Source organism: Zootoca vivipara, chromosome 12, assembly GCF_965207765.1.
Source record: "Zootoca vivipara chromosome 12, rZooViv2.hap1.1, whole genome shotgun sequence".
Taxonomy (NCBI): Eukaryota; Metazoa; Chordata; class Lepidosauria; order Squamata; family Lacertidae; genus Zootoca; species Zootoca vivipara.
The window spans coordinates 27934147-27953140 of record NC_142595.1 but is presented as its reverse complement, the minus strand read 5'-3'; the positions used below and the strand labels follow the sequence as shown (position 1 = coordinate 27953140).

At 43.8% G+C, this 18994-nt stretch overlaps 1 pseudogene; it reads right to left on the bottom strand.

Moving 5' to 3' along the window:
* LOC132593116 (vomeronasal type-2 receptor 26-like) lies at nt 1-17507 on the bottom strand (annotated as a pseudogene).
* Between the last annotated feature and the right edge of the window lie 1487 nt (nt 17508-18994).

Genomic DNA, 18994 nt, shown 5'->3' with positions numbered 1-18994 from the left:
TCACTGTTTCCCCTTCCTAATCAATTTCTCCTTAGTGTTCAGCTCAGGCCTGAACAACATAATGTAGCACTTGGGGGAAAAGATGCAACCCAGCAACCCAAAACTGGAGGCTAAGATGGAGAAGATCTCCACAGCTACCATGTATCTTCCTTTGGTGCTCAAGTAGGTTGGAACAAAGGACAACCAAACACTACAAAACACCAGCATGCTGAAAGTGATGAACTTGGCTTCATTGAAACTGTCAGGCAACTTCCGGGCAAAAAAAGCCACTGTGAAACTGAGAAGGGCCAGCAAGCCCATGTAGCTCAGGACACAGTAAAACATGATTGGGGATGACTCATTGCATTGCAGGATGATTTCTTCACTTGTTGACTTTGTGTCAGTATCAGGGAAGGGGGGAGAGGTTGCCAGCCACACTGTGCAAATGCCTGCTTGGAGAAGGGAGCAAGAAAGAACAATGGAGCTGGCCAATCATTTCCCCACCCACTTCTTGATGCTGGATCCTGGCTGTGTGGCCATAAAAACAAGAACTACAGTGATGGTTTTTGCCAACACTGAAGAAACAGCCACTGAGAAGACTATGCCAAACACAGTTTGGCTGAGGACACATGTCACCGTTTTAGGTCGGCCAATAAATAGCAAGGAAGAAAGAAAGCAGAGCAGAAGGGAGGTGAGAAGTATATAGGTGAGATCGCAGTTGTTGGCTTTGACTATTGGAGTGTTGTGGTGCTTTATAAATGTTCTTAGTATGAGAACTGTGATCAAGGAACATGAAAGAGCACAAGTGGTTAAACTGACACCCAGAGGTTCTTCATAAGATAAGAAAGTTACAGTCTTGGGAACGCATGCATTCTGGTCCCTGTTTGCATATTGATCATCTGGACATTGGAAACACTCAAGCATGTCTGAAAAATAAAATAAAGTTGTAGGGTAAATATACAAACACATCAAGTTATAGGTGCCATTTATGACTTGGTTTACAGTGGAGGAAATCTGTAATTGCAAAACTGACAAACATGTTACTGTTCCTTTCACTCATATATTACATATTGAGCTCCTGTTGTGAAATGTGGTACTCTGAGCAGTGATCAGTTGCAACTTGTACCATTGATGAACTTCTGTGACTGAGCAGAGCCTTAGAATCAGCAAGAGCCTTGCAATGAAAAAGAAAGTTTATCTCAGGTAAATTTATAATACCGTAATACTCAATTTTTATTGTGTGTAAGAGTATGAGCCCTTGAAAACATTTTCATTCAGCACTCAATAAAGTACGGTAAGGTGTGTGAAATTTACATCCTGATGATGACAGAATATTTAGAAGGTTCTGTAGATCTGTACGGGAACTTGATTTGGAAATCCTATATTTATTCATTGGCATTGGCTTGGAATATGTGGAAGAGTGCTCAAAGGTGAGGAATTGGATTATATCAGTATTTGCTGCTTTCTAATGCCTAACAGGCCAGGACTTCACATCGCTTGCTCCTTGTAATGAATCATCATTTTATAATTATATGTACCGTAACATTCCAATTTTTCATATGAATTTGTATAATAAGCAATTATTTAGTAGAAACTAGTAGAAGGTCATATGCCTGTTAGGTAAGAGAAGTAATACGCTAGTTGGGGAAACCAAAATCTGGTTATCAGTGACAGATAAGCCAAGAGACTTTCTTACAACAAAAGAGCTCCAGGAATGCATAAGAAATATTAAGACTAGTAACGTATATTAATACTTTGGCCACCTCATGAGAAGAGAAGAATCCTTGGAAAAGACCCTGATGTTGGGAAAGATTGAGGGCACTAGGAGAAGGGGACGACAGAGGACGAGATGGTTGGACAGTGTTCTCGAAGCTACGAACATGAGTTTGACCAAACTGCAGGAGGCAGTGCAAGACAGGAGTGCCTGGCGTGCTATGGTCAATGGGGTCACGAAGAGTCGGACACGACTAAATGACTAAACAACAACAACGTATACTTTACATATGTGAGAAATATTCCAATTAACTCTGTTATAGTGCAGCATTATATGATGGGAACCATATGAGAATGACACCTTTAACCAAAAGGGACCCTGAAGACCCAGTAAGGAAATGAGAGGTAAGACCCAGAGCTGACAGAGGCATTGCACCTTGGCTTTGAGGAACCATTTCCATTGCTTTCTGGCAGTTTGAACCAACAAAGGAGTGTAAGATGATGGAAGCCACTCCATGCCACTGAGGATGCCTGACCCTCATGTTTCCAGAAGTACCTCCAAGCTAAGTACCTGTTCCCTTAGAGGAACTGTATTCCCATCAAGAGCAGGCAACCTCCCATCCATTCGGTGCAGGGAACCGCCCACATAAGTGCCTCAGTCTTATCTAAATTGAACTTCAGTTTATTGGCTCTCATTCACCCATTACCAAGGCAGGACAACGGTGCAGCACATCCACAGACATATTTGCAGATGCAAAGGAGAAGTAGAACTGTGTTTCATCAGCATATTGCTATGTGCTCCCAAACTCTGGATAACCACACTCAATAGTTTCATGTAGATTTTAAATAGCGTAAGGGTGAAATTGAACCCTGAGGAACCCCTCATCAAAGGCTTCACAGGGCCAAAGAGTACTCCCCAAACATCATCCTTTGGAAACTACCATCCAAATGAGACCCACTCAATTATGCTTTCTGCAGACTAGAGATGTGCCTTGCTATGCTTTATTCTTGATGTACATGAATAAAACTATTGATCTTCATCTCAAAGAGTGCTTTTTATCCTTCAAAACCACAAAGAACTGCTGCGCTTAGCAAAACAGAAAGGTAGTTAGTAAAATCATGAAATTCAGTTACACATTTTTCTTACATTTGTTTTCAATAATAAATATCTGAAGCTATTGAAGAGCATATTGGTTTAGAAAAGCAACCATTAGAATTATGCCCTCAGTGCTCCATGTAGACCAGGCATGTCCAAAGTCTGTTTCAGGGGCCTAATCCAGCCCCTGTGGAAGTTTATTTCCTGGGGTAAAATCCTAAAAAAACCTCAACAACTGCAATTCTAAAGAAGCTCAACAACTCCAACCCTAAAAAAGCTCAATCCTAAAAAAAGCTCAACAACTTTGGTTGGCCCTTTGGTTGGCTCCCACAGCCCATCACTTCATCAAATCTGGCCCTCTTTGAAAAAAGTTTGGACACCACTGATGTAGACCATAGATTTATGGAATTCTGACTCATAAGTCCAGTGCAGTAACTCAATTAATGAATCACCCTTAATTTTGATAGTTTTGATACTATGATAAAAGCTTGATGGCTATTAGTTCTGTAAACTATGTTTGCAGCTTTCTCAAATTTTAGAAGATGAATTGCTTAAAACAAATGATGCCTCTGTCCCCACAAAAATAATGTAAGGTTCATCCCCAAACAGCACAAGTGAATTCCACCTGTTGAAGTGTTCTGTGTAAATTATGTGCTATAGGGTCCAGTCTTTTGCATTTGAAATGAAGAAGGGTAATCATTTTAAGTGTCAACTCCTAATCTGGCTCACATATACCAGTACTTTTTTCAGGTTTCAATATCCCAAATTCATTAATGGTTTCCTTCCTAGATTCCTCCTCTAGATTTTCCCATAGATATTGCTAAAACACTGTAGAACAGCAACCTTAATATAGTTAAATATAAAGCAAAATTCCCTCTCTACTGTGCTTCACTGGATTACAATCATCTCACTGCTGAAACCTCAGCACAGGTTCCACATGCTATAGCGTGAGAAGGAATTCAGACAACAGTATTCAAACTCCTCGTTCCTGAGAGCATGTGAAGGTGTGTGTCTATATTTTTGCTCTGTGTTTGTTCACTTTTCGGCTTCAGAACTGGAGAATTTGCTGCTAGATTTAGAAAATGAATGCAGTCTGTATCCCAAAATGGAAAACATTTCTCAAAGAGAGTGTTAAGCTCTATCTAATCTTTCCGGTTTTCCCAGTAGTGATGTATGGAAGTGAGAGCTGGACCATAAAGAAGGCTGATCTCCGAAGAATTGATGCTTTTGAATTATGGTGCTGGAGGAGACTCTTGAGAGTCCCATGGACTGCAAGAAGATCAAACCTATCCATTCTGAAGGAAATCAGCCCTGAGTGCTCACTGGAAGGACAGATCGTGAAGCTGAGGCTCCAATACTTTGGCCACCTCATGAGAAGAGAAGACTCCCTGGAAAAGACCCTGATGTTGGGAAAGATGGAGGGCACAAGGAGAAGGGGACGACAGAGGATGAGATGGTTGGACAGTGTTCTCGAAGCTACGAACATGAGTTTGATCAAACTGCGGGAGGCAGTGGAAGACAGGAGTGCCTGGCGTGCTATGGTACATGGGGTCACGAAGAGTCGGACACGACTAAACAACAAAATCTTTCTGTATTAGCTGTGTTAGTGTGCTAACACATTCACAACTTATCCATTTGCATTGCTCCCCACACATCTCAAATATAGTTTTGGACAGGGCTGGAGCCATAAGTGATGATTCATGTCACACTCATTTCTTTTTGCTGCCTATTCCTTTCCCATCTCAGAGAAGGAAGAAATCACTGTTGCTAAATATATCAACTAATCATTTGCAGAGAGCTTTTCAAAGTAGGTTAAAGGCCGCATGAAAGTATAATGAGGGTCACAGCTCACCCATTCCTGCTCTAGTTTATAGCTGTTATTTCTGACAACAACCCTCACCTTCATGGTCCGATATCCATCCTTTTGGACAAGGAATGCAGTCATAGCAGCAAAACGGCTCCCCTTCCTTCCTATTCTTCCTAGGTTGGCACTGGGCACGGCACATAAAGCAAGCGGCCGTGTCTATCAAAATATGAAGAGAGGAGAATGTTACTCTTCAGATGTATGTTATTGGAATAATTTCCTTCCCATTTAAAAACTTGCATTTGAAAGTCTTACCTGGTTAAATGAACTGTGCCACACTACAGCATCCTCACTGATAGTCAAAGCTTCATCTTGGGGATCCACCTCTCCAACTTTTACTCTAATGAAGGATTGGTTTGGGAATGTAACCAAATTCATAATGTCAAATCCTTCAACCAGGTTTCCCTTCTGATCAAAGGTTATCTTGTCCCCCGCACTGTTGTTAAATGTCACAGATTTCAGGAACTGATGAAGCTGGGTTAAAAGGGGAAAGCCAAGATGGATAGTGATTTGGAGAGGTTCAAACAGTTGTGCTTCATTGCAAAGGACAACCCCACTGCCCAGAAGCTGGTGAACTATTATGATCAGCTTTTCTCTTGGAAAGGAATAACCAGGACCCCATAATAAGCTCCTGTTTGTTCCTCTTAAGTTTTGTCCTTACCAGTTCTGACCTAAAGGACTGTATGATACAAGGTGTAGAGGTGAGTGTGGCTGCCAAAGATACCCTGCAGGCCAAATTGGGAGGCCTGGTGGAGCAAGTTTGGCCTTTTGGCTATAGGTTTTGCACCCTTATTTTTATAGGAATATTGCTTTACTATGGCTGATTGTCAAATTACTTTTAACACTTTATTGTTGTTCTTTTAAGTAACAACCCACTTTGAGAGCCCTCAATATGTAAAGGAAAGAAATAAAAAAAGAAACAACTCTGTGTTGTATCCAAGGCTAGTTATATGCAGAATATGTCCACTGAAGTTAATGGGCATGATGAACTTAAAGCTTATCCACACTTCCTATTATTCAGCTGCTTTCATTTGGGAAAAACCAATCCTCAGCACTTAATTGGAGCAAACAGCAATTCAGGTTTTTCCTGGATTTCCAATCTATAGCTAAAGAGTGGGTATTCCCACTTGGATCAGTGCCTAGAAAGTGTGGAAAACTGCTTGCACCTGTGCTTTCAAGGTATGACAGAAGGGGAAGCATGGGTGAGCCTGCACGTTAATTAAGTGAAATGGCTCTGCTCTGGGTACTATAAGCATTTATTTTTCCATTTCCACACAAATCTCATTGTTTCTTAAACCATAGATCAGGCATCTCCAAACTTCGGCCCTTCAAATGTTTTGGACTATAATTCCCATCTTCCCCAACCACTGGTCCTGTTAGCTAGGGATCATGGGAGTTGTAGGCCAAAACAGCTGGAGGGCCGCAGTTTGGGGATGCCTGCCATAGATCTTCTTTCTTTGGCAATATATATAGATATGTACAGCACTTTGTTCTTGATTGGACCCACATTTGCCTGCACAGAAATGAACATCTCCAGGGCCGGCTCTAGGCAGAGCCCCAGTGGCGCAGGGCGCTGCGCGGCAAAGCCGTGTGAAAGCCATGCTGCGCACTGCGAGGGCGGGGGCGCCGGAGCGATCTCCGCCCCTCAGCGCCAGGGCGCCCGACCTGCTCGAGACTGCCCTGAACATCTCCCAACCTTTCTCCCAATGGAGAAAAAAAATATATCTACATCTATTCGTGCTTGATTAAAGCAATTCTAGCTTCAGGTTTACTCAAATTGGGACAGCAGCACTCCTGGTTCATTCCCATTACCTGCCATGTCTGCTGATTCTGCAATTGCCTTCTCCCTCCCAGCATGATAGCCCTGTTTCTCAATGTGGTTGAATGCATGGCATGTAGAGCATGAGCTACAGCATAGACACCATTGTAGATACTGTAGCTGTCGCCAGTTACATGCATTGTAACTGTCCAGCTTCTCCTCCCCAGTGCAAATTCTCCCACTCACATTGCCTAGAACAGAATCCTGGAATGTACAGCCAAATGCATGAGTCCAGAAGTCCTTAATGAAATCATCTCCATCAGAGCTGGAAGGGCTTCTGCTTTTAAGAAATTCTAGAAATTCTGCAAGTTCATTCGAGTGAAGTGAGAATGATATAGCACCATGGAACTCTTGTATATACCAACTGCTTGTTGTGACAAAGAATTTCAGCTCCATTCCAATTGCCAATATCCAAACTTTGCCTTTGGGATTTTCCATTGTACCTTTAAATGGCTGGTTTAATATCCATGACAGTGCAGCCATGGAATGTGCATCCCCACTAAACACCAACACATTTGTTTTGCTGCTCATGACTTTATAATAAAATTTCTGTCGAACTTTCATAAAAGTCTCCAGGCTGTCATCATAAGTTATACTAGTGAATGATTCCATGATAGCAAAGCAAATGCCATTCTTGGAATATTCTGGAAGCATATTCTGCACAAACCATTCTCAGGAAAGAATCCAATCCATCTCCAGTTGAAATGCTGAAGCAGTTGGAGAATCCCCTTGTACTGATCAACTGCACTAGGAACCATTTGGTAGAAAGAGAGCAGCTTGGTTTCCTCAGGCATTACTGTAGCTGAACCACACAGGAGCTAAAGATAAATGGAGATGCAGTGATGATGAGGAAATTCAAGATTAGTGCAGGTTTGTATATATAATACAATGTGCATATCACCCTGTTTTTAAACACTTAGCATTAGAAGCCCCAGATATGAGCTAAGTCAAAAATATGACTCCAATGTGTACAGGTTAGTGCCCTGTTCAGACACCATGAATCTTATATTTTATTTCATAAAATTGGCCTTAAAAATTTCACGGCCATTATTGTTCCTTTGATTAATCATTATTGTTTGAAGCTCCAAGAGGAGCTCATTCCTCATTGTTATTCTGGTCTGAGGCCTAATCCAGTGCCAATAGAAATAGAAGCTTCTGTAAATGGCCCTGCAAATCTTAGTAGACACTACCCTCACTAAGCAAGACTAAGAGAGTAATCCTTGCTTATCATTTCCACCAACAAACTATGCTGCTCAGAGTTCCAAATTGTCCTAAACATAGCATCTCTTTTCAGTTGTGATTTCCTTGTTACTAGATTACTGAAATACCTTCTTCTGCTTCCCTCACCCATTGCTGTTTGTTTTAATATATGTGGCATTTTGTCAGATTTTTTTATTTTGGACTTGTTTTCCATGGAAAGGTTAAAGACAGAAAATTGCTGTTTAAATCAAACTAAACAAAACAAGCAAACTGCTGTACTCAGAATGAATATCTGCTTCTTGCATTAAATCAGGGTCCCCAAACTAAGGCCCGGGGGCCGGATGTGGCCCAATCGCCTTCTAAATCCGTCCCGCGGACGGTCAGGAAATCAGCATGTTTTTACATGAGTAGAATGTGTCCTTTTATTTAAAATGCATCTCTGGGTTATTTGTGGGGCCTGCCTGCTGTTTTTACATGAGTAGAATGTGTCCTTTTATTTAAAATGCATCTCTGGGTTATTTGTGTGGCATAGGAATTCATTCATATTTCTTTAAAAAATATAGTCCGGTCCCCCACAAGGTCTGAGGGACAGTGGACCAGCCCCCTGCTGAAAAAGTTTGCTGACCCCTGCATTAAATGCATGTCATTCATTTATGGTGCGGTGGGACAGAGCATCAACAGCAAGCCTCCTAAAACCATCTTCACTCAAGCTTTACTGGACAGGGAGTGATGAGCCAGGGCAGCAATCGAGTGAGGGCTGTGTGAAATCAGTGAAATCAGTGAAATCAATCCAGCACTCCTACCAGTGCATCCACACAGTCTCAATTCTGCTTCTTTTCTGATTTGTCTCACTGCCACACTGGCCAATAATAATGCACAGATCTTTGTTTCTGTTGTGACGTGGGGTTTGTGATTTCAGCTCTCTTGACAAAACATGCTGGAGACAGTTCTCTAGTAACAGCTCTTTATTAAAGTGAACAAGACTGAAGACTGAGGAGAGGAAAGCTACATTTATAGGGACAGGGGACTAGCTAGGAAGGGATACATTTTGGAGGGAACAATATCAAGCAATCACAGTGCTGCCTTTTGGAGGAAACCAATAAGACAGAGGATCCAAATACAGCAGCTTAAATGAACCAATAGTAGCTGTACCCTCTGGAACCAAAAGGCAGTTACTTTATCCTAATGCAAATACAGACAATAATAATACAGATATAAAATCCTTTGACTCAATACACAACACCCCTCCCCCCCTAGTGAGCACAGCAGACGTAATCCCTCAGGTACTGTGGGGTCCTACAACTTCTACCTGATCTCCTGACAACAGGTGTTGCAGGTTCTGGATTGGGTGTTACCTGTGGTGGAGGGGCTGCTATAGGGGTTTCATCAGGAACAGATGGAGTCCCAGACATCTCAGGGTCCCCGACCTGTACCTCGTCATCATGAGGACTAGCAGACCCTAGTTCATTTGCTGAAGCCCCTGGTGACTGTACCTCTGGACCATTTTCACTCTGGTCTTGCAGCTGTGGGTCATTAGCCAGGGATGAATTATCTGACTCCTCCCTGCTGAGCGCCCGGCGCCTCAGCTGATCTATATGTCTCTTCCAAACTTGCCCATTTTCCAAGGTCACATAATAGGACACAGGTCCACTAGCCCGGGTGATCACACCGGCCACCCACCGCGGACCTCGTGAATAGTTCCTCACCCAGACCAGATCTTCAGGGGCGAGATACCTTGTTGTGTCAGTCTCAGCCTGGGGGGTTGCTCTTGAATTACGGTTTGGCATTTTATCTGGGTGGACATAATCCAGCACCGTTACCAGTCTTCTACCTAAGAGCAGCTCGGCTGGCGACTTGCCCGTCGCAGTACACGGCGTCGCATGCTGCAAAAATAACATTCGCGCAATGCGAGCCGACCAGTTACCCTCCATTAAGCGCGCAATGGATTCTTTGGCTGTTCTTACCATGCGCTCAGCCTGCCCATTGGAGGATGGGTGAAAGGGCGCGGATGTGACCCCTCTTATAAAGTTATCAGCCAAGAATGCCCTGAATTCTTGGGATACAAAAGCTGCCCCATTATCTGATACAATGGTCTCAGGTAACCCGTGGGTAGCAAACAGCTGCCTCAACACCTTGATTACGGCAGCTGATGCCATGCTAGGGACCATCGCCACTTCTAACCATTTGGAATATGCATCAACGATAACCAAAAAGACCTTCCCTTGGAATGGCCCAGCAAAATCTATGTGCAGCCGGCTCCAGGGAGTCCTGGACTGCTCCCACCAGTGGACTGGTGCTCTGGCCACTTCTGGCCGCACCTCTTGGCATGCCTTGCATGTTCGTACCCATTGTTCTATGTTCTGGTCCATTCCAGGCCAGCACACATAACATCGGGCTAGCGACTTCATCCCGACCATTCCCGGGTGTCCCATGTGAAGCGTCTCAAGAACCCTGTTTCTCAGTGGTGCTGGGATGATCACCCTATCTCCCCATAGGAGACAACCCTTATGCATGGACAATTCGTGCTGCCTTGTCGCATAAGGCCTGAATTTTTCTTCATGCGGACCACCTGGCCACCCCCTCCCCACCCAAGTGAGCACACGGGAGAGAACAGCATCTTTCCTAGTTTTCTCAGCTATATCCGTAGCTGTTACAGGAGCCCCCGGAAGTGTTTCTAGCATCATAATGTGCTCCGCCGGAGCAGGATCCTCATTGCTCCCGCCAGGAAGGGGCAATCGACTCAGCGCATCAGCATGGCACAACTGTTTCCCCGGCACATGGGTCAAGGTGTACTGGAACCCATTCAGGAATATTGACCAACGCAACATTCTGGGGGAGAGAATTTGTGGCGTTTGTTTGTTTGGGTTGAACAACCCTAACAGTGGTTTGTGGTCCGTTTCAATGGAGAAATGGCGACCGTACAAATAATCATAGAACCTTTTGATTCCGGACACAATAGCCAGTGCCTCTTTATCAATTTGAGCATAGTTGCGCTCTGTGGGCGACAACGTACGGGAATAGAAAGAGATGGGCTTTTCCGACCCATCCGGTTCCCTATGACTCAGCACAGCCCGCAGACCGTATTGAGAGGCATCACATGCCAGGACCAGCGGCTTTGACTCATCATAATGAGCAAGGACGCTCCTGCTACTCAGCATTCCTCGCAAGGAGTCAAAAGCCTTCTGCTGCTCCCGCCCCCATCGCCACACATTCTTTTTCTGCAATAGTCTATGTAATGGTTCAGCTACCGAAGCTTTCTGGGGTAAGAACGAATGATAAAAGTTAATAAGTCCCAGGAATGACTGCAACTCCGTCTTGTTCTGTGGTCGTGGCGCCTCGATGATGGCCTTAATCTTAGCATCTGTGGGGTGGATGCCTGATGCATCAATTTTAAACCCCAAGAAATCCACAGTTGGCACCCCAAAACTGCATTTTTCTTTTTTCAGTTGCAACCCCACCTCCTTGAACTTGAGCAACACTGCACGGACACGCGCAACCAGTTCCTGTGGGTCTTTTCCAGCAATCAAAACATCATCAAAAAATGGCAAGACCCCCGGCAGACCTCTTAACAGGCGTTCCATGAGCCCTTGAAAAATCCCTGGGGCCACACAAACTCCGAACTGTAATCTGTTAACTCTGAACGCCCCTTTATGTGTGACAATAGTCTGTGCTTCCGCTGATTGTGGGGTTACTGGCAGCTGTTGGTAAGCTTGTGCCAGGTCAATTTTGGCGAACACCTTGCCCCCAGCCAGTTTAGCCAACAGATGTGATACGACTGGAATGGGGTATGAGTTTCCCCTGAGTGCCTTATTGATAGTACATTTGTAATCTGCACATATCCTGACTTCCCCATTTGCTTTAAGGGGTGTGACGATTGGAGTCTCCCACTTAGCAGAGTCCACGGGTGAGAGAACTCCCTGCTTGACCAATTTGTCCAGCTCTGCCTCGATCTTGGGTTGCAGTGCAAATGGCACTCGCCTTTGTTTGAGTCGGATTGGAGCCACCCCGGGGTCCAACTCGAAGTCAACTGGGGGCCCTTTATAACAACCCAGTTTTCCATTAAAGAGACCAGCAAATTCCTTGCATAATACCTCGCTCATCTCAGGGCAGGTTTGGATTGAATTAAGCCCTGAGATACTCAGTCCCAGGGCAGGGAACCAGTCAGTGCCCAGGAGACTGGGGCGACTGCCCTTCGCAATCACCAGTTTGAGTACAGCCTGTTTGTCCCAGAACTGTACTCTCACGGCACACATTCCCATAACATGGATGCGGCCTGCTGAGTACGACTGCAAGGTTGCCGGAAAGGGTTCCAGAGGGGGCAACTTACCCCTGGGGAAGAATGTCTTCGCGGTCTGGTCCGACACGATGGTGAATGCGGATCCGGAGTCCACCTCCATGTCGCACTGCTGACCCTCAATCTTCACCTTGACGTGTGCCTTGCCTTGCGCTGGAAACTGCACGGCCCTCCCGTTGATCTCCGTTACGTAGTGGCAGTCCTTTAGAAAACGAGTTGCTGTGGGCGGTCTGCGATGCTCCAGTCTAGGTGCTCCTGTCGCTCCCGACGCCGCCGATCTACAGACCCTGGCGATGTGACCCGTCTTTCCGCACGTCCGGCAGATAGCATCCCTGAAACGACAACTCTTCCTTTCATGGTTTCCGCCACAACCTGGGCAACTGCCTCGGCGATCTCTGTGCACTGTGCAGGCCTGACGCACCGACTCGACCCCACGGACTGGGTTCTGGCTCGGAGTAGCCTCTAGCTCGTCCATGGCATGCGCAACTTCTATCTGTGGCTTAGTGGCCTTGCGACTGGCATCAAGCTCCTCTCTTTCATAATTCTCCGTGGCGGTGGCCTCTTTCAAGGCTGAAGCAAGGGTAACCTCTTCTTTAGCCACGATGCGTCTTCTGGCTTTCTTGCTGCTCAGACCACCAATAAACCGATCCAGGAGAGTCTCTTCCAGATTTTGGAAGCCGCAGTGCTGAGCGAGCTTCCGGAGTTCAGCCAGAAATGTGGATACAGACTCCCCAGCATGCTGCTGCCTCTTATGGAACTCCATCCGCCGGGCCATCTTGGTCTCAGTAGGCGCCAAGTGGCTTGTTAGGCAGGCAAGAATATCTTTGAGAGATGTCTCACTCAGCTTCGCTGGAGCAAGTAATGCCTTGGCCAGCTTGAAGGTCTCGGGCCCACAGTAGCTCAGGAATGTGGCCCTTCTTTTGCTGGCATCGGTGATCCCTTGAGCCACTGCAAAGAACTCGAAGCGTTCGACGTAGTCTTCCCATGTGTGGGGCTCTGATAGCTGGAAGGGCTCCAATACCCTTGGACTCTCCATTGTCCTAGCGGGCAGGGTCGTCTTCTCAGCTGGCCAGTGAGTCTTGTTCTCAGCTGCAATCCGGACTCTGAGGCAGGGTTGTGTTTAACCGCTCCTCAGCATTCCGGATCCCACCTTCGTCGCCAGTTGTTGTGACGTGGGGTTTGTGATTTCAGCTCTCTTGACAAAACATGCTGGAGACAGTTCTCTAGTAACAGCTCTTTATTAAAGTGAACAAGACTGAAGACTGAGGAGAGGAAAGCTACATTTATAGGGACAGGGGACTAGCTAGGAAGGGATACATTTTGGAGGGAACAATATCAAGCAATCACAGTGCTGCCTTTTGGAGGAAACCAATAAGACAGAGGATCCAAATACAGCAGCTTAAATGAACCAATAGTAGCTGTACCCTCTGGAACCAAAAGGCAGTTACTTTATCCTAATGCAAATACAGACAATAATAATACAGATATAAAATCCTTTGACTCAATACACAACAGTTTCCACACCATGATTTCACTCATTGAGTACCCTCTTTTTGTCCACTCTGTGCACATCTTACCTGTGGAATCTTGTATATCCCCCAAATCTCTGGTATCTGGTGGAAGAGGTCGGAGATCAGCTCCTCAATAATGGCCAACAGATTGTCCTGGTTAGTACACTTATAGTTGGGAAGAAGTCTGTCCTTGGGTGAAATAAGCTGCATAGCTGAATGATAAGTCCAAATTTGACTCAAGTAGCTGGCATAAAGCTTGAATCCTAGTGTAATATTGGGTAACATCTGAGGATTTTCATTGATTTCCTTGACTGCAAATGCCAAAGCCAGGATGTGCTGGTAATTTGCAGGTGCTACCCTAAAAGAGGTGTTGTGAAACTCTATAATTCTAATTATTCATTTATACATATCTACTATGTTTTGTGATAGGGGTCAGTGGCCATTACAGCAAAAAGAAAACAATCAGAAAGATTAGGTCATGATTTTCACCAACATTTTCAGAGGTACTTTGCTTTTCCTTACTTTACAGGAGGTGGCCAAGGGGTGCTTTTTCATATCCCAGTTTTACAGGTTCGGAACATTATGACTTCATATTCTGGATGCTCAGAATAGCCACACAAAAATTGAAATATCTGAGTGACAGTTTTAACTGGATGCCCAGCCAGAAATTTTACAGGAACAACATAGAAGCTCATGTGGTAACCTGTGAAGTGTGCATCCAGCTGCTATAAGCATCATCATTATGTGTTTGAAATGGAAAATTGTGGGGTGATATACTCCTTCACTACCTCAAGGAAACTAAGCTACGCCAACTTTTCCTGATCTGTAATTCGTCCCCTATTCCCATGAAAGTGAGGTTGGAGGATTGACACATATTTACTTTTAAAAACTATAAGAAAAGAAAAATATAAATAATAAAATACAATGGAAATCAGATCATGTTTCAAATCCTCACAACATTCGCTGTCTCCAATGCATTATATAACTCAGTGAGAATCAGGGTTGCAAATTTCCACAGCAGTATCTGTTTCCTGTCAAAAGTCATAAAGATGTGTCTTGAGGTCTAGCAACAGAAAACACTATGATATATTACAGGGGTGTGTGAAATCCATATACGAACATGTAGTTTGGTGTTGGCCCTTGAGGAAAACTGCTGAAGTTGTTTGGAGGTTCAGGGAAAGAATTTTGATTAATAATGCCTCCATAGATGAAATCTCCTGAAAGATAAAATTTGGGATTAAAAGGCAGGGAATGTAACATTGAACATTGAAAAACCTGAGTGTGACATGCAATGTGAGGCAGACATAGCAGCAGCAATGGAACTAATAGCCCCATCCTTCATGCAAATCTGTCCCCCAAACACAGATTTATCTATTTCTTTCTACACCCGCAGCATCAGACTCTGCATTAATGTACACAAACAGTCTGACATGAATTTCCATTGCACTTGCTGACAGGCTCAATATCAGCAATATAAAGCTTAATGTAACAGAAATAATCTGTGAACATCTGAACAGTCCCTGATTCCTTTCTGCTGGTTCTGGATTGTTTGGGGTATATTTATAGTAATATTCAGAAAGCTTGTTATTTGATTTGTACTGGAACTCCAGGGGGGATCTTGCAAGCAGCAGAATTAATTGCAATCCTTTTGATAACTGCAGAAGATGGACATTAGTAATGAACAGATTTGTCGTGTCTGAACAGAAGTAGTATCTTCCTATTCCTTAGAGAATCCATTACGTCTACTGTCATGTTAGCCCCCAGTCACCTTTCGTCTGTCCTTCACCCTGTGCCACCCACCTCCCTCCAGAGTCGGGCTGGCACCCCCGTCTCAGGACGACTAAGCTATGACCGGGTGGGCTAACAGCGAAATTAACTCACAGTAGCTGCCACCAGCAATTGCCTTTACCAGCAAATTGCAAACTCTTACTTTAACACAGGTCTGGTAGGTGACCCAAGCAGCGTAGGAACCAGAATTAGTACTGTGGCTCAAGAAAGGACAAACTGAACAAAAATCCTTTTTAACTATTTATTAATAAGAATAGCTAAGTAAACAAGTTTAGCAAAAGGTTACAAAATATAACAAAGTAAAAAGCAGTTCTCACAAAAGGGGTTGCAATAGTTAAAACAAGAAAGCAACTAACTTACTCAGAAGACTTAAATCAAAGTCACATCTCTCCCGTAGGCAGAAGTAACTTAGAGCCGTCCGGCGATCAGCTGGCAACAATGGAACAAACATCACAGACAGAGGTTCCCGCCCATGGTGTTGAACAAAGACCACTCTCTCAGTAAAATAAAAAAATTCCTTCAGTAGCACCTTAAAGACCAACTAAGTTTATATTTTGGTATGAGCTTTCGTGTGCATGCACACTTCTTCAGATACACTAGAAACAGAAGTGTCAGACCCTATATATATACAGAGGGTGGTGGGGGTGGGTGGGAATGGGAGATGGGCTGATGGGAGTGGTAAACCTGTAGATGGGTGTTAATGGCTGCTGATGGCTGCAATTAGTCCTGGGCTGAGGTGCTAAAGAAAGCTTGATCATGCATAATGAGATAAGAATCCGATATCTCTATTCATCCCAGGTGCTTCCATGGTTTTAAGCTTGGTAATGATTTCCAATTCAGCAACTTCCCTTTCCAGTCTGTTCCTGAAATTTCTCTGTAATAAAACAGCTGCTTTGAGATCTTGTATAGAATGTCCTGGGAGATTGAAGTGTTCTCCTACTGGTTTTTCAGTCTTATGGTTCCTGATGTCAGATTTATGTCCATTTATCCTTTGGCGTAGGGTTTGGCCTGTTTGTCCAATATAGAGAGCTGAAGGGCACTGTTGGCATTTGATGGCATACACAATGTTAGAAGATGAGCAATTAAATAGTCCTGAGATGGTATGTTGGATGTTGTTGGGGCCAGTAATGATGTTGTCCGGGTGTATGTGGCAGCAAAGTTGGCATCTGGGTTTATTGCAGGCTCTGGTACCAGTGTCCATGTTAAGTCTGGTGGTTGTATTATTGTGGGTGAGGAGTTGTTTAAGATTGGGTGGCTGTCTTTAGGCAATGAAAGGTCTTCCTCCCAGAGCTTGAGAAAGGGAGCTGTCATTGTCCAGGAGAGGCTGTAGATCTCTGATGATGCGTTGTACTGTTTTAACTTGGGAGCTGTATGTGATGACTAGTGGTGTTCTGTTATTTTCTTTTTTGGGTCTGTCTTGCAGCAGGTTCTCCCTAGGTATCAGTCTGGCTCTGTTGATCTGTTGTTTAACTTCATCATATATATAGGGTCTGACACTTCTGTTTCTAGTGTATCTGAAGAAGTGTGCATGCACACGAAAGCTCATACCAAAATATAAACTTAGTTGGTCTTTAAGGTGCTACTGAAGGAATTTTTTTATTTTGCTTCGACTCAGACCAACACGGCTACCTACCTGTAACTAACACTCTCTCAGTGGGAGCTTATATCCCTGAGGCACACCTTAGTCCCACGTGGGGATTACAGATAGATACCCAATCATCATTGATTTTCATTCAAATAGACCAATCCACAATTGACAATTTTTTGACTTCAGTCATCAATTGGTGATATTAAACAGGTGCCTCTCGTTAACTCATTACTCACACCAGAGAGCAATTAACTTCCTGACTCTCAGGCCTCTCACAGAGAGCCATCCTCCCTAAATTGCTTATCGCAGGAATGCCAGATTTTTACAGCTCGAAAGTGATAGCATTCCCACTACATCAAAAGGGTCAGAAAGCTTAGAAAAAACCCTTCTTCCTTGAGTTCAAAAGTTGAGATTCCCAGCCAGGGCAGTGTCCCATCAAGCCCCGCTTCTCCCACAGTGCTCCGCAGGAACCAAAGACAGAAATGTATACAATATCATGACATCTACATATCTGGAGTCAGGTAAGATGGTGTAACTGAGAATATGAAGAAAATGTTTTCTGCTCCTCTAGGAATTAAATACCATCTTCATCAATGTCCTTTTCATCCCTAGTGGGTTTTGCAAGCAGCAAGACTGAGTTCAGGCTTTCAATCATTGCAAGAGATTCAGTTCAAAGTTTTTTTATTATTATTTGTGGCACTGCATTTTAAAAAAATGTTGCTGTGGATCAGGGTGGGGGTACTCACAACATTGTTGTGTAAGGGAGTTAGAAGTGTGGCCTCCTTCCACTTCTACTTGTGCAGGCCTCAATATATATTTGGCATTTGTCTTGTGTGACATATGGCTTGCAGAATAATGAAGACCATGGATGGAAGGTAACACAATCCTCAAAGTACCGTAGTTTCCTCTTAATAATTTTAATAATAATTTTAAGGGCAAGAGAATGTGTTTCATTTTATGCAACAGCACTGTTCTTGATTTATGCCGAATCAAGACATGGGAATGTTTACAGGCAAGCATACATGAGATATTCTTCCACCATGAAACTGTATTCCTACTTTCTCCATTTCAATTCTGTTCTTCATCATGCCAGTTATTTGCAACAGCTGGTGGAGCACACAAACATTGATCACCCTAAATAAATTCCTTGTGGCACTTCAGAAATTACTGTGTGGGTATGTGGTTGGTACAAGGGGGCACAACTACCTAAGTCTAGACTCTAGAGCAGGAGTCAGCTTGTGGGGGGCTGGACTATATTTTGAAAAAAAATATGAACGAATTCCTATGCCCCACAAATAACCCAGAGATGCATTTTAAATCAAAGGACACATTCTACTCATGTAAAAACACCAGGCAGGCCCCACAAATAACCTAGAGATGCATTTTAAATCAAAGGACACATTCTACTCATGTAAAAACATGCTGATTTCCGGACCGTCTGCGGGCCGGATTGAGAAGGCGATTGGGACGCATCCGGCCCCCGGGCCTTAGTTTGGGGACCCCTGCTCTAGAGCTCTTATAGATCGCCTCAAGCACGTCATTGTTCCTTATTCACAAAAAAAGCTCTTTGTTGAATAAAACTCCTGGAGGGCGATATGCCAGAGGAACAGTGCAGTAGCCTCAACAAAGTTCATTTAATAATAATAATAATAATAATAATATAATAATAATAATAATAATAATTCCTTATTTATATGCTGCCCATCTGACTGGGTTATCCTTGCTACTCTGGGCGACTTCCAACAAATTAAAACACAATATGACATCAAATATTAAATAATAATAGTTTCCTGACACTATGCTGAAGATCTGATATCGCTAATTCTGCAAGCAAAGCTGCCACCTTATTCCACCTCCCATCAGATGTCAAGGAGATGAGTAACTATATAACCTTTAGAAGACATCTGAAGGCAACCCTGTATAGGGAAGCTTGGTAATGTTTAATGTTTTATTCTGCTTTTATATTTGTTGGAACCCACCCAGAGTAGCTGGGACAGATGGGCAGGGCACAAATAATAAAATTATTAATTATTATTACTACTACTACAAAAATATTTTCATCTAAAAATTAAGCATCCTTCTCAAAAATTGTGATACAAGGATCATCTCCGAAAGCCAAAAGGAGTTCCCACCCCCTGTTCA